The sequence below is a fragment of the Eubalaena glacialis genome, chromosome 6, assembly GCF_028564815.1.
Source record: "Eubalaena glacialis isolate mEubGla1 chromosome 6, mEubGla1.1.hap2.+ XY, whole genome shotgun sequence".
NCBI classification, from domain to species: Eukaryota; Metazoa; Chordata; class Mammalia; order Artiodactyla; family Balaenidae; genus Eubalaena; species Eubalaena glacialis.
Window position 1 is genome coordinate 83271077 of NC_083721.1, and position 13046 is coordinate 83284122.

Consider the following 13046-nt stretch of genomic DNA (forward strand, 5'->3'; position numbering starts at 1 on the left):
ATATAATTTACCTTATTTTATCCGCAATAAGGATGTCACTTAACGTGAACTGTAAATTTTATTCCAGACCCTTATTTTGTACCTGAAAAAAATCTTTGAGTGGCATATAATTTACATACATGAAATACATAGATCACAAATGTTCTGTTTAATGAATGTCAACAGTTCTACACATTCATGTAACCACCACCCCAAACAAGATCTAGAACACTTCTAGACCTCTAGAAAGTTCCCTGATGCTCCTTTCCAGTCAAGCAAAATATCTTCTTCCACTGCTCCAGCCAAAAAAAAAAAAATTGTTTTTTTAGAAAGAGAAGCAGTGCTACTTTATTAAAATACTGGTTTATTTCACATGTATATATTTGTCTCCCCACCATTTCCATTTGTCTGACCACCACTACTACTATGTCCTATCATAACATTCCATACATACTTAAAACCAAGCAAAGGGTGGAGTTTCGTCTCTAAAAACTAAACAGGCATTTTGGACAACACATTCTTGGCAATGGAACCTGGACAACATTTATCAGACGTGGCGGGAAAAGTTCTCACTCTGCATTATAAAAAGGACAGCCAGATATCAACTGCTACAGAAATGAAATAAGATGGAAAATTTTAACAAACTGTTTAAATTATTTTCTTAGAGAGACTTCCTCCACTGCCAGAGATCTTGAATAGCCTCCTGGTCAGTCATCTGAAAACAATTCTTCACATTATTGATGAACTTGGCTTCCACTTTGGGAAGGGTACTACCTTTTCCTATAGTTGCTTGCATTTTTGCTTTAATGTCTTCTACAGAGCTAGGTCCTTTTGGTGTTTTAGGAGTTTTTTCCTGTTTTTTGAAGGATTCTTGACGTTTTGATCTTGGTATTGATGGTTTTGAGTCTTTTTCATTCTGGTTTGATTTCTGTGCATTTTTGGCTGGAGTATCTCGTACAGATTTCTTTACTGGAGCTTTTTCTTCAGCTTCCTCATCATCAAGTCATCGTTGTCGTCATCATCATCATCATCTTCATCTTCATCAGCAGCAAGTTTTACTTTTTTCTGTGGAAGCTTGCTACCACTTCCAGGGGCAGAACGCTTTCCAGACATACTTAGGAGTGTCACATCTCCCTCCTCTTCATCTTCTGACTCTGCATCTTCCTCCACAGCTACTAAGTGCTGTCCACTAATATGCACAGGACCTGAACCACACTTCAACCGTAAGACCACAGGTGGTGTTATTTCAAAGCCCCCAAGGGAAACCGTTGGCTGTACAGACATTTTTGAAGTTGCCAGTGTTACTTTGATTGGACTGCCTTCATAATTCATCGCCTCTGCTTCAACAGTGTGCAATTCATCCTTTGCGCCAGCCCCTAAAATGACCGTTCTTGAAGATAACTGGTGCTCATTTTCATCGTTATCCACCTTAAAGTGATAATCTTTGTTCAGTCTTTGGTTGACGACCGAGAAGATAGTTCTGGGGCCTCAGGGGGCTCATGTCCATCTACATCGAATCTTCCATGGGTTGGTGGCACGCACTTAGGTGGGAGAGAAAGCGGACAGATAAATAACTACTGTTCCGGAGAACAGCCGCACAGGATGGCATCACACCACAGTAAAGCCAAAAATGTTATGACAAAAAAGATTTTAAAGGTCACAGAACAATCATAATTTTTTCCACTGATATTAAAAGTGCTTTGCATGATTTCAGCTTGCATGATCATTTTTACGGTCTCACATTACTGTGCATAGAGAGGGTTGTTTGTGTTTTGTAACTTTTCATTTTATTTCCTTTTTGGCATTTTAGCTATATCTATTTATGTGTATATGTGCATGTGCATGTGTGTGTGAATGGTTGCTCTAAAGTAGAAATCAGCAACTACAGCACATGGACCAAATCCAGCTCATGGCCTTTTTTAAAGAATAAATAATACTTTATTAGAATGCAGTGCTGCGAGACCATATGGCCCACAAAGCCTAAAATATTATTATCTGACCCTTTATAGAAAAAGTTTCCCAACCCTTGCTCTAAAGTGATGGTTCTTACATTTTAGCATGTATCAGAATCACAGAAAGACTGTTGAGCCATACCCCCAGAGCTGCTGACTCAGGTCCGCAGTGGAGCCAGAGACTTTCATCTCTAACAAGCTCCCAGGTGATGCCGATGCTGCTGGGCTGACTACGCCCTAAGAACCACTGTTTTAGAGATTATATAACTTTAACTTATTACAACCTCCCTCATACTATTTTGTACTACTTCAATCCCAACTTTTGTGCTCTTGTTATCATATATTTTATTTCTTTATACGCTCTTAACTCTATTGTACATTGTTATTATTTTTGCTTTAAATAGGCCATAGTTTTTTCTGTAAATAACACACAGTGAAATTGACTTCCTGTGGTATACAGTTTTAACAAATTTTAACTTATGTATGGATTCTTGTAATTTTAACTTATGTATGGATTTTAACTTATATATGGATTCTTGTAATTGCCATCACAATAAGTCCCTCTGTTAAAGGATTTAGTAGAAACGAAGAGCATGAATAAATGAAGAATTTTACCACAGAGATGGAAAGTATAAAAAAAGAATCAGAAGGAAATTCTAGAAATAAAAAATAAATATAAAAATTTAAGAATTCATTAGATGGGCATAACAGTCTTACTATTGAGTGAAGGTAACTTCTCTACTGAAATATAAGGTTCTCACGTTTTCTGCTCTTTTTCTTTATTCAGTGAACCAGCACTATTAATATCCACTTATATGTTGGTCATTTCCAATTTGTATTTATTGCTGCTAACGTGTATCTCATATGATTTCTGAAGAGTATCGTCTGAAAACTTATTCTTGAAACTTTCAACTGGAAAAAGTTCTGGCAAAATTATTTTTTCTTTCACAGTTTCTCAAAGCAGCCATAGAAACCACTTTGTTTTTCATGTTTGTTCCTATGGACCTTATTGTCTAATCATTTTCCAGGTAAGAGATTATAAGGCAGCCTTTTTCAGGTTTTCAATTAGTAACTTTTTATGGTCTTTCTTGGAGAGGTTTGTTTCCTGGTTTATGATCCTCTAGATACTTTAGGGAACTTTAGTGAGGAAAGCTTGTAGTTTCCGAGACACTCGGCAGCCATTGTGCCCCCACCTCCATCATCTTATTAAATTATGAAAGCTGTTAAGGAGAATGGAAAGACAGCCTAGAGGTGGGGTTCAATAACTTTTAAAACTTCCATTCTGATTATAATAAAGTATCAGGCTGCTATAAAGACATCAAGTTTCGTTCAGCTCCCAGGTCCAGGTTAATAAGCAGTAGAGTTACATAAACATCTTTCCATTTGACACCTCACAATCCCTAGATGCCCTCTGAGGTATGTCTCACCCTTTTGTTTATACTATTATAATACAAACTAAAAACTGGTTTTCAATTTCTAATGTAAAATTCTTTTGTCATCTATGTTGTAATCCTGCCTCTAAGCATTTGCCTAAGTAATCTCTCTTGCCTGTTTTTTGATGAGGTGTGTCATAAAGTACTGTAAAGAGTGTGTTTACTTTGTGCTGCATTTATTGAGAAGTAGAAAAAAGGCCATTCTATACTTTCCAGATGTTCCATCGTTTCTTTGATGTCTGCAGAACAACCTGTGTAAACTGTTTCTACTAAGTTTGTATTGCAAATGTATTTTGAAATGAATTTTACCAGGATCCATCATACCATTTTGCTATGAAAACAATGGTACACATCTCACAACATGGCATTCAAGGTTTATTCCTTAAATTCTAGACTAATGCTCGAAGTAGTGTATTTTATTATCTGGTTATGATTGTATTTGTTGTCCTGGGAGGAAGGCAGAGTGAGATATTATCACCTCACTTTCCACATGAGGAAGTGGAGACGTGAACAGAGATGATTAAATGAGACAGCACACAAGAAAAGTATCTGGGACAGAGCTTGGTATGTGTGTATATGTGTGCATGTGGTGTGTGTGTACATATACACAGAGACACACACATATGTGTGTATATATATGTATTTTATATACATAAAAAAAGAATCAGAAGGAAATATATATTTTGCAAAATGAGGGTGAGGGCAATAATTTCTTTCTTTATAAGAATATATGTACTTACTATCAAAAAGCAAATTAGTGGCAGATCTAAAATTAAAGCTTCTTAACTTCTAGTAAGCTCTATGCAGATGTCACAGATAACATTTCCCTATCTGGCTATTAGCTTTCCACATTCAGGAGAAACTAATATCTGTTACAGTAATCAATTTTTAAAATACAATCCAAAAACATTATAGGGACACTTCCTTAAACTCTCTTTTCTTTATATATTTCTACTGGCATTACAATACTATTTTGACTTCTTCCTCAGATCTCTTTCTCTGAGTACAGCCTTCAGCCAAATTCTGGTTTAAGTAAAGTTTGGCTTTGATTTCCCTCTACTTTCTATTTTGGTTCTTCTACTTCTTATGTGACAATCCATATTCCATAAAAATCAGTTCATGGGCAGAAACAGCAGGAAGAGGAATCTGATTAGGACAGTGAACTGTGAGTCAGAGAGTGGGAATTCCACAGGGGGAAAAAAAAAGGCTTTCAAGCAATTAGGAACTGGGATTACTAAAGGAGTTGAGTGATTTGAGAGAAGCAAGGGGTTAATAACTTGGAGTTTGCCAGGCAATAAGTTAGCAGGGCAGAGAAGGCCAAACAAGTATATGGAAACAGCAGCAGCAGGCAGAATGCAAAAATGTTTTGTACCTTCAGTCACTCTTTATTCCTCTTATTATGGCAAATTTCAATCTAATGTGACACTATCCCAGAATCCTACCAGTAGTAATAACTGCAACGGTTGCCTGGCTGACCAGTCATTATGGGGTGAGGAGTGATTACAGCTCTTTTGGCAGAAGGGTTTTCTTCACTCTGTTGAAATGGATGCAATTACAGTAATTCACACCAAAGAGGGAGAAAATGATCATTAACTTATTACAACCCTCAAAAATAGTATGTTTTGAGGAGAGGACTGAAGCAACACTTCTCCAAGTAAATTCTATGCCACACTCACTCCTGCATTTTAGTTTAATGCTCCAGATGAAAAAGGCTTCTGTGGTCAAACATGCTGAGAAATGCTGCATGATCCTTTTACTAGAAACATTAATAAAGGTCCCAAGAAGTCTTGCAGTAAGAACGTAAGTTCATTTAATTTTATTTAATTTACTTTTATGGTTAGTGCTTTCAGTGTCCTGCTCAAGAAATCTTTGCATACTCCAAGATTGCAAAGATATTTTTCTTTGTTTTTCCTAGCTCTTGGTTCTGAGTTTTATATATAGATCTATGATCCATGCCTATTTAATTTTTGTGTATGGAGCGAGAAAGACATGGAGGTTCTTTTTTTTCCCCCATAAGAAAATCCATTCGATCCAGCAACATGTTTAAAAAGACTATCCTTTTCCCATTGAATTTACTTGCCACCTTGATCAAAAATCAATTGACCTTATCTGTGTGACCGATTTCTGGACGCACTATTGTGTCCCATTGATATTATTTATCTATGCTTAGGGCAATACTTGATTAACTGTAGCTTTAAAGTCTTGAAATCACATATTATAAATCTTCCTCCTTGTTGTTTCTTTTCAAGATTGTTTTAGCTCTTCTATATTCATTGCGTTTCCAAATAAATTTTAGAATCAGCTTGAAAATTTCTTCAAAAATGCCTGCTAGAATTCTGATAGAGGTTGTATTGGATCTATAGATTAATTTAGGGAGACTTGGCGTCTCAACAGTTTTGAGTTCTATAATCCATGATCATGGTATGGTTGACCCTTGAACAATACAGGTTTGAACTGCATGGGTCCACTTAGATTTTTTTCAATAGTACATCTGCAAATCTGGAACCCAGAGGGAGGAACTGTGTATATGGAGGGCAGACTATAAATTACTGCAGATTTTCAACTGCACAAGGGTCATCAGCACCACTAATGCCTGCACTGTTCAAGGGTCAACTGTATATATACTGTACTTTTAATTTTGATCTTTAATTTTTCTCAGCAATGTTTTGTAGTTCTTAGTAGGGAGGTCTTGTGCTTCTTTAAAATATTTATTTCTATGTATTTGGTATTTTAATGGTGATATTTTAATTTAGTTTCTAATTGTTTTAGCTATTCTAATTATTTCAAATAAATTTTTTATATTGACTATAACCTGTGGCCTGGATAAATTTATTAATTAGTTCAAATAGTTTTTTATAGCTTCTACAGGGTTTTCTATGTATACAATCTTTCCGTGTGTGAATCACGCCAGTTTTGCCTCCTTTCTGAAACTTGGCCTTTTATCCCCTTTTCTTGCCTTAACACAGTGGCCCTATACTAAGCACATAATATACATCATCTCATTTAATCATCATAACAACTCAGTGATATTCCTATTTTACAGATAAGAAAACTAAGGCTCAGAAATGTTCAGCAACTTGCCCAATCAATATTGCACATCTATTAACAGATCTAGAATTCAAACCTAGGCAGTCTTACTCCAAACCCGTGCTTATGACTACTAGCTTCTAAATTTGGAAAACTCAGAGGCACAAAAGCAAAAAAATTTTCAAATTAATAATAGAGAAAAATCCCATTAAGGCAAAGATACAAACAGTTCATAGAAAAAAAAAAAAGGCAAGTTTCTTTCAAATATGAGAAGATGGTCAACCCCACACAAAATGAGAGAAATGCAAATTAAAACTATGCTAAAATGGTGCAGTATGAAAACAGCATAGTGGTTTCTCAAAAAATGAAAATAGAATCACCATATGATTCAGCAATCCCACTTCTAGGTTTATCCAAAAAAACTGAAAGCAGAACCTCAAGGAGTTATCTGCATACTCATGTTCATAGCAGCATTATTCACAGTAGCCAAGAGGTAGAAGCAAACCAAATATCTATAGATGGATAAATGGATAAACAAAATGTGATATCTACAACACAACGGAATATTATTCAGCCTTAAAAAGGAAGGAAATCCTGTCATATGCTACAACATGGATGAACCTTGAGGACTTTATCCTAAGTGAAACAAGCCTCACAAAAAAGACAAAAAACTGTATGATTTCACTTATACGAGGTATCTATACTAGCCAAATTCATAGAAACAGAAAGTAGAATGGTGGTTGCTAGGAAATGGGGGAGGGGGAAATGGAGAATTGTCATGTAATAGGTAAAGAGTTTCAATTTTATAAGATGAAAAAGTTCTGGAGATCTGTTTCATAACAACGTGAAAATGCTTAACACTACTGAAATGTACACTTAAAAAATGGTTGCGGGCTTCCCTGGTGGTGCAGTGGTTAAGAATCCGCCTGCCAATGCAGGGCACATGGGTTCGAGCCCTGGTCCGGGAAGATCCCACATGCCACGGAGCAACTAAGCCCGTGCGCCACAACTACTGAGCCTGTGCTCTAGAGCCTGAGAGCCACAACTACTGAGCCGCGTGTCACAACTACTGAAGCCCAAGCGCCTAGAGCCCATGCTCTGCAACAAGAGAAGCCACCACAATGAGAAGCCTGCTCGCCACAACTAGAGAAAGCCCGAGTGCAGCAACGAAGACCCAATGCAGCCAAAAATAAATAAATTAAATAAATACATTTAAAAATAATGGTTGCAATGATAAATTTTACATTATTTTTTAAATCACAATTTAAAATTTAAAAACTATTTTTAAAACCTTAACACAAATTTTATTATAAATTCTTAAAAAAACTATGCTGAAACCATTTTTTAAGCTATCAGATGGGCAAAAATTCAAAAGTCTGATAGCACTCTCTTATATGTTCATTGCTGGGGGAGTACAAATTGGTACAATCCCTATGGAGCGCAATTAGGCAATAACTATGACATCTTTTGATCCAGCAATTCTACTCTGGTGAATTTAATCATTCAGATATACTGTATGAATATATGAGATGATATAGGCACAAGATTGTGAACTTCAGCATTGTTTGCAAAAGAAAGATACTGGAAATAACCAAAATGCCCATTACTGGATGACTGGTCAAATAAGTTATATCTATACAATGGAATACTATGCAGCTATTTTAAAATGAGAATGCTCACTATGTACTGATATGAAAAGAGGTTCAAGATATAAGTGAAAAAATTGAGTATATATAATAGTATGTGTAAAAAAGGAGGGAAGTAGGAATCTGTTTATACTTTTATATTTCCTTGACATATAAAGAAACTCTAGATACATGAAAAGGATAATAATAAAATATAGTAATATTGATAATAATAATAAATAAATAAAAATAATAATAACGATTTGGGGGCCCTGAACGGGAACCGAATAGGTAGGGGACTGGGGTGGGAAGACTTTTCAAAATATATTTTTTAATATGTTTTGGTCTTGGAACCATGTGACTTATATCACCTATTCAAAAAGTTCAATTAAAATTCTTATGCTTAGAAATAAATTTTAATGGCACCAATTGACATTAAATGATTCAAAAAACAAATGTTTACCAAGTATCTACTATATGTCAAGTAGGCACTATTTGGGGTACTGGCAATACAGCACTGAACAAGATAGAGTTCTTGCCCTCATAGAACTTACATTCTAGTGGGAAAGACTATATATATTTTACTGAATAAAATAAATTATGCCAGGTAGCTATTTAAGAAAACGTCAATCAGGGTAAAGGAAAAAGGAGCGATGTAGTGAAAGTGAGGTGGTGGTACCTCTGAAGAGGAGGCATTTGAGTAGAGACCTGAATGAAGGGAAGGAAGAAACAATGTAAGGGAAAGCTTTCCAGGCGGCAAAAGCCTTGAGGCAGGAACGAGCTTGATGTGTTGCAGAAACAGCAAGAACATTTATACAGCTGGAGCAAACTGTGTGAGGAGAACAAGGCAGGCAATGATGTTAAACAGACGGTCAGAAGGCAGATCATACAGGCTTTGTGGGACATGTGCGAGGGTTTGGGTGTTAGAGACAACTATTGGAGGTTTTAAAAAAAATCTAGAAGGGTCTTCATTAAGATTTGGCCAGGGCACACCTGTATGGCCTTCCAGGTTGTTAAACGACTGAAATATTTCAAATACGGTCAGAAAATAACTGCTTCCCTGGTAATAGTGTCACCTGCCATGCTGGCTCCTCTCCCAGGATACCCAACCCTCTCCCCCTCCATGAACCGATAACTAAGTAACCTGGCCCAGCAGTGACTATTAATAGAGCTGGGGAAGTTAATCAGCTCAGGAACCTAGAATCATTGCAGTTCAGCAATCTAAAGGATGAGCCAAGGTTTCACTTTATTATAGTCCTAGAGCCTGCTTAGGACAGTGTGTCTTGGTCTTCCATCCCACCAAGGGTCAGTTGGGCCCCAATACCATCATCTGGGCTCCCGCTCAGTCCAGCAGGAATAAGAGGCAGGCTAGAGAAATAGACCCAATGTCCCTAAGGTCTGAGATGAAGCTAGAGGAAAGGGAAAACTGTACTTCCATATAAACAATCTGTCTCCTCAGTACTTCCTGAATGATTTGAAAGGCTACTGGCCCACAGCCAGCCTTTATAATTTTTATATAATACAATAACCGCATCAAACTTTTTCTATGTTCAAAGTCATACAATTGTCGAGTACCAGGATTTTTTTTTTCAAATACATCATGACAAAAGGGAATAGAAAATATCAACTTCGCCAGCACCAAATGCAATCTTAACACTCTCATAGCTGCACTCAGTAAAGTCAATGTTTGTATAACAATGTGTAGTTCCTGGAATCCTAATATCAACGTAGAACTCTAGCAGCTGAACTACAGCAATTTTAATTTCATATATGAAATTTATTTTACACACTATAGTATTGGGAATTTAGTCCGGAAAATTAGTACACATGTCAAAATCTTAAAAACAGGTTTCTCCGAAGTTGCATGAAACTTCTAAGGCTGCTTGCCATTTCCATCCATTTCACGAAGTTCCTCCTCTTATTCTGCTGCTCTTAAATCTAGGATCCCAACAACTGATTATGTTAGTTCTACTTAGTTCTCATTCATTCGATTTCTTTGAACATCAAAACCTCCAGTTTAATTACCTGAGAGACTACTAAATATTTGCTAACATAATCTTGTAACATGAGCCTAAACTAAAGGGAAAGCAACTGGAAAGAACATCAGGGAGAAAATTTAAGCACTACTCAGAAATAATCAATCTCAGGGCACCAGATACATATACAATCACTTTTATTTTCTGACCATAAGCACCTTAACTCAACCAAAGACAAGACATTAAAAGTCATCTCATGTAAGCAGGAGGACCTGTGTTAGCAGAACACTTGCTGAAAAAGCTTTAGGGTTTTCCTTTTCATTAAAAAAAATCAAACTACTTGTGAAATGCTGAAACCTTCTTGTAAGTAGGTCTAGTACACAAGATTTAGTACCTTAATTTAATCTTAGATAGAAATTGTTCCTACCATGCTTTCATATTCAAATATCAAAATATTAAAAAAAAATACTTACACCACAGCAACCTGAAGTCTGCAGAGACAGCATGAAACTACCAGCAGCCGCCTACTTCCTCACAGACTAAACTTTGTTCCCTTCCTGGCTGGTTCTGGATCAGGTTCACACTGATACACATTTACCATGGCGCCTTGGAAGCTACCACCCAATGCGGTGGGAGGGTTTGTTAATTTAAATCCTGCATGATAACCACCTACCAGCAACTTCTCAAAGGGGGAGTTGGACATGTTTAAAGAGACAAATGTAAGAAAGATTACAGAGAAAGCCTGAAAAATCTCATAATCTCTAATGGCTGGATTTTGGTTTCAGAGGGGATTTCCTTCCCATGTGTTCCTAGAAAAATCAAACAAACCAATACAATAGTCCTCTGAGATTCAAAAACCTTGCTTTCTTCCTTTGATAAAAGTTTTCCCCCCTCCTCAGAGTGCATACATTGTGCAGTCACGGCAGAAAGAGGCCAGAAAGTTGCGTCTCAACTACTGTATAGTCCATCACCTCCATTCACCTCAACTCTTTCACTAGTTAGGGAAACAATGCAAAGTTCTTGTTAAACTTAGTGCTTTCTGACATTGAAACTACTTGCTGATCTAACGTAAAGTGAAAACTTGGACCACAAATTCTGTTCTTCACAAGATAAAATGTTATGCTGCTTCATCCCCTTCCACATCCCTAAGCTTCTTTCCCTCTGAGCTACTGTATTTCTATACTTTGTAGCATTAGCCTTTGAAGCAGAAACCATTTATTATGTACTTACTACACTAATCACTTTATAAACATTATCGCATTCTCTCCTAAGCAATACATTTTGGGATCATCTTCAATTTGTCTTAGTCTGATTCTCTGTATCCAATTTAGCCCCTTCACTATCCTGGTGATCCTCTGCAATAAGCATTGCAGTAGGCAGAATAATGACCTCCTCCACAGATGTCCACACCCTAACCATCAGATCTGCGACTATGTTACCTTCCACAGCAAAGGGGACTCTGTAGATGCAATTAAGAACTTTGAGATGGGGAGATTATCGAGATGCGTCTAATCTTTCCCAGCTGTGGTAAGAGAGGGGCAATGTGAGGACGTGACTTGCTCTTACTGGCTTTGAAGATGGAGGAAGGGGGCCACTAGATGCTGAAAAAGGCAAAGAAACACATTCTCTTCTAGAGCCTCCAGAAAGAGACACGGCCCTGATAACACCTTGGTTTTAGCCTAGTGAGACCCACATTGGATTTTTGACCTACAGAACTGTAAAATAATAAATTTGTGTTGTTTTAAGCCACTAAGTTTGTGATAATTTTTTTATAGCAGTGATAGAAATATAATACAGGTACTTTAATTTCAAAATGTCTCTTTGAAAACATAACACCCAGAACTGACAGAACACTCCAAATGAAGTCTGATGAAGAAAAAAAATAACTGTGGAACTATCAAGATACTATAATTTTATAAATGCAACTCAAGACTGTTTTAGATTTTTAATGCATTATGCTCTTAAGTTAGTGGACTCAAGTTTCTGTCACACAAACTACATCAAATCAGGTGCCTCATTTGCTTTTTTCAGCTAATATTGGAGATTAAATGCAGAGCTGTATATTCAGTCCTTTTAAATTTCATCTTATTGGTTTTAGCCCATCTTTCCAATATTAAGATAATTTTGAATCATGCCTCTGTACTACGTCACTGGAAATATTTTTTAAGCCTAACTGCATTGATTTAATTTCCATGTATTCACCAAGTTATTAGTAAGTAAACACTGAGAAGTCAAGATCAAGAACAGAGTTCTGAAACAGAGAACAGAGTGCTGTTATTAGAGATCTTCAGTTTGACATTGGTCCATGAGTCAATACTCTTTGGGTACACAAGTTTGATCAGCTACAAAAACACTCTCATGTAGCTTATACTGTTTTTTAACTTCTCAAATGTATCAGGAGAATAAAATGCCTTAATAAATAAAGATATGTCTACAGCATACCAATCCACTAGAACTCTACTGGAAATGGAGCTGTGGTCACTGTGATGTGAGCAGTTGTTTTGTTTTGTTTGTAAGTCAGTGCTGTCTCTTAGTGATTATCATTTTCTTTTTTAAGAGTTTATAAACTATCAGTTAATTATTCTTTCTAGAAGTCTACTTGAAATTAAAAGGAATTTTTCCCAGTTATAGGAAGTGACAACAATCTCTGTCCCAAAGTGGAGATACAGTGGAGGGAGGAAATGGGGGAACACTATGAAAGAAGGCATGGTGGAAGGAACGAGCGCTGTGTGCCCTTGGGAGAGTATAAAAAACAGACTGATCGGAACAGCAGTAGTTGTTGGAAAGTAGTGTGAAACTAGGGTTTTAACATACAATGCAAAGTCTTGAAAAGGGAACTAGGATTTTAACTTAATATACCAGGAAATAGGTGAAACTGAAAGATTTTAAGGAAAGAAAATAAAATAATGAGTACATTAATAACCAAATTGAAAAATGGGCAAAGTTATATGGACAGTTCACAAAAGAAGAAATATAAATGGCTCTTAAATATATGAAAAGACTCTCCACCTTACTCATTATAAGAGAAATGCAAATTAAAAGTACAATGACAAC

General features: G+C 36.5%; 1 protein-coding gene and 1 pseudogene across 1 annotated transcript in view; both read right to left on the minus strand.

Annotated features, from left to right (window-relative positions):
• Positions 1–13046, minus strand: part of MAP3K13 (mitogen-activated protein kinase kinase kinase 13) — a 164769-nt gene that overhangs the window by 121823 nt on the left and 29900 nt on the right. The window lies entirely within an intron of this gene.
• On the minus strand, positions 293–10551 carry LOC133094008 (nucleophosmin-like; annotated as a pseudogene).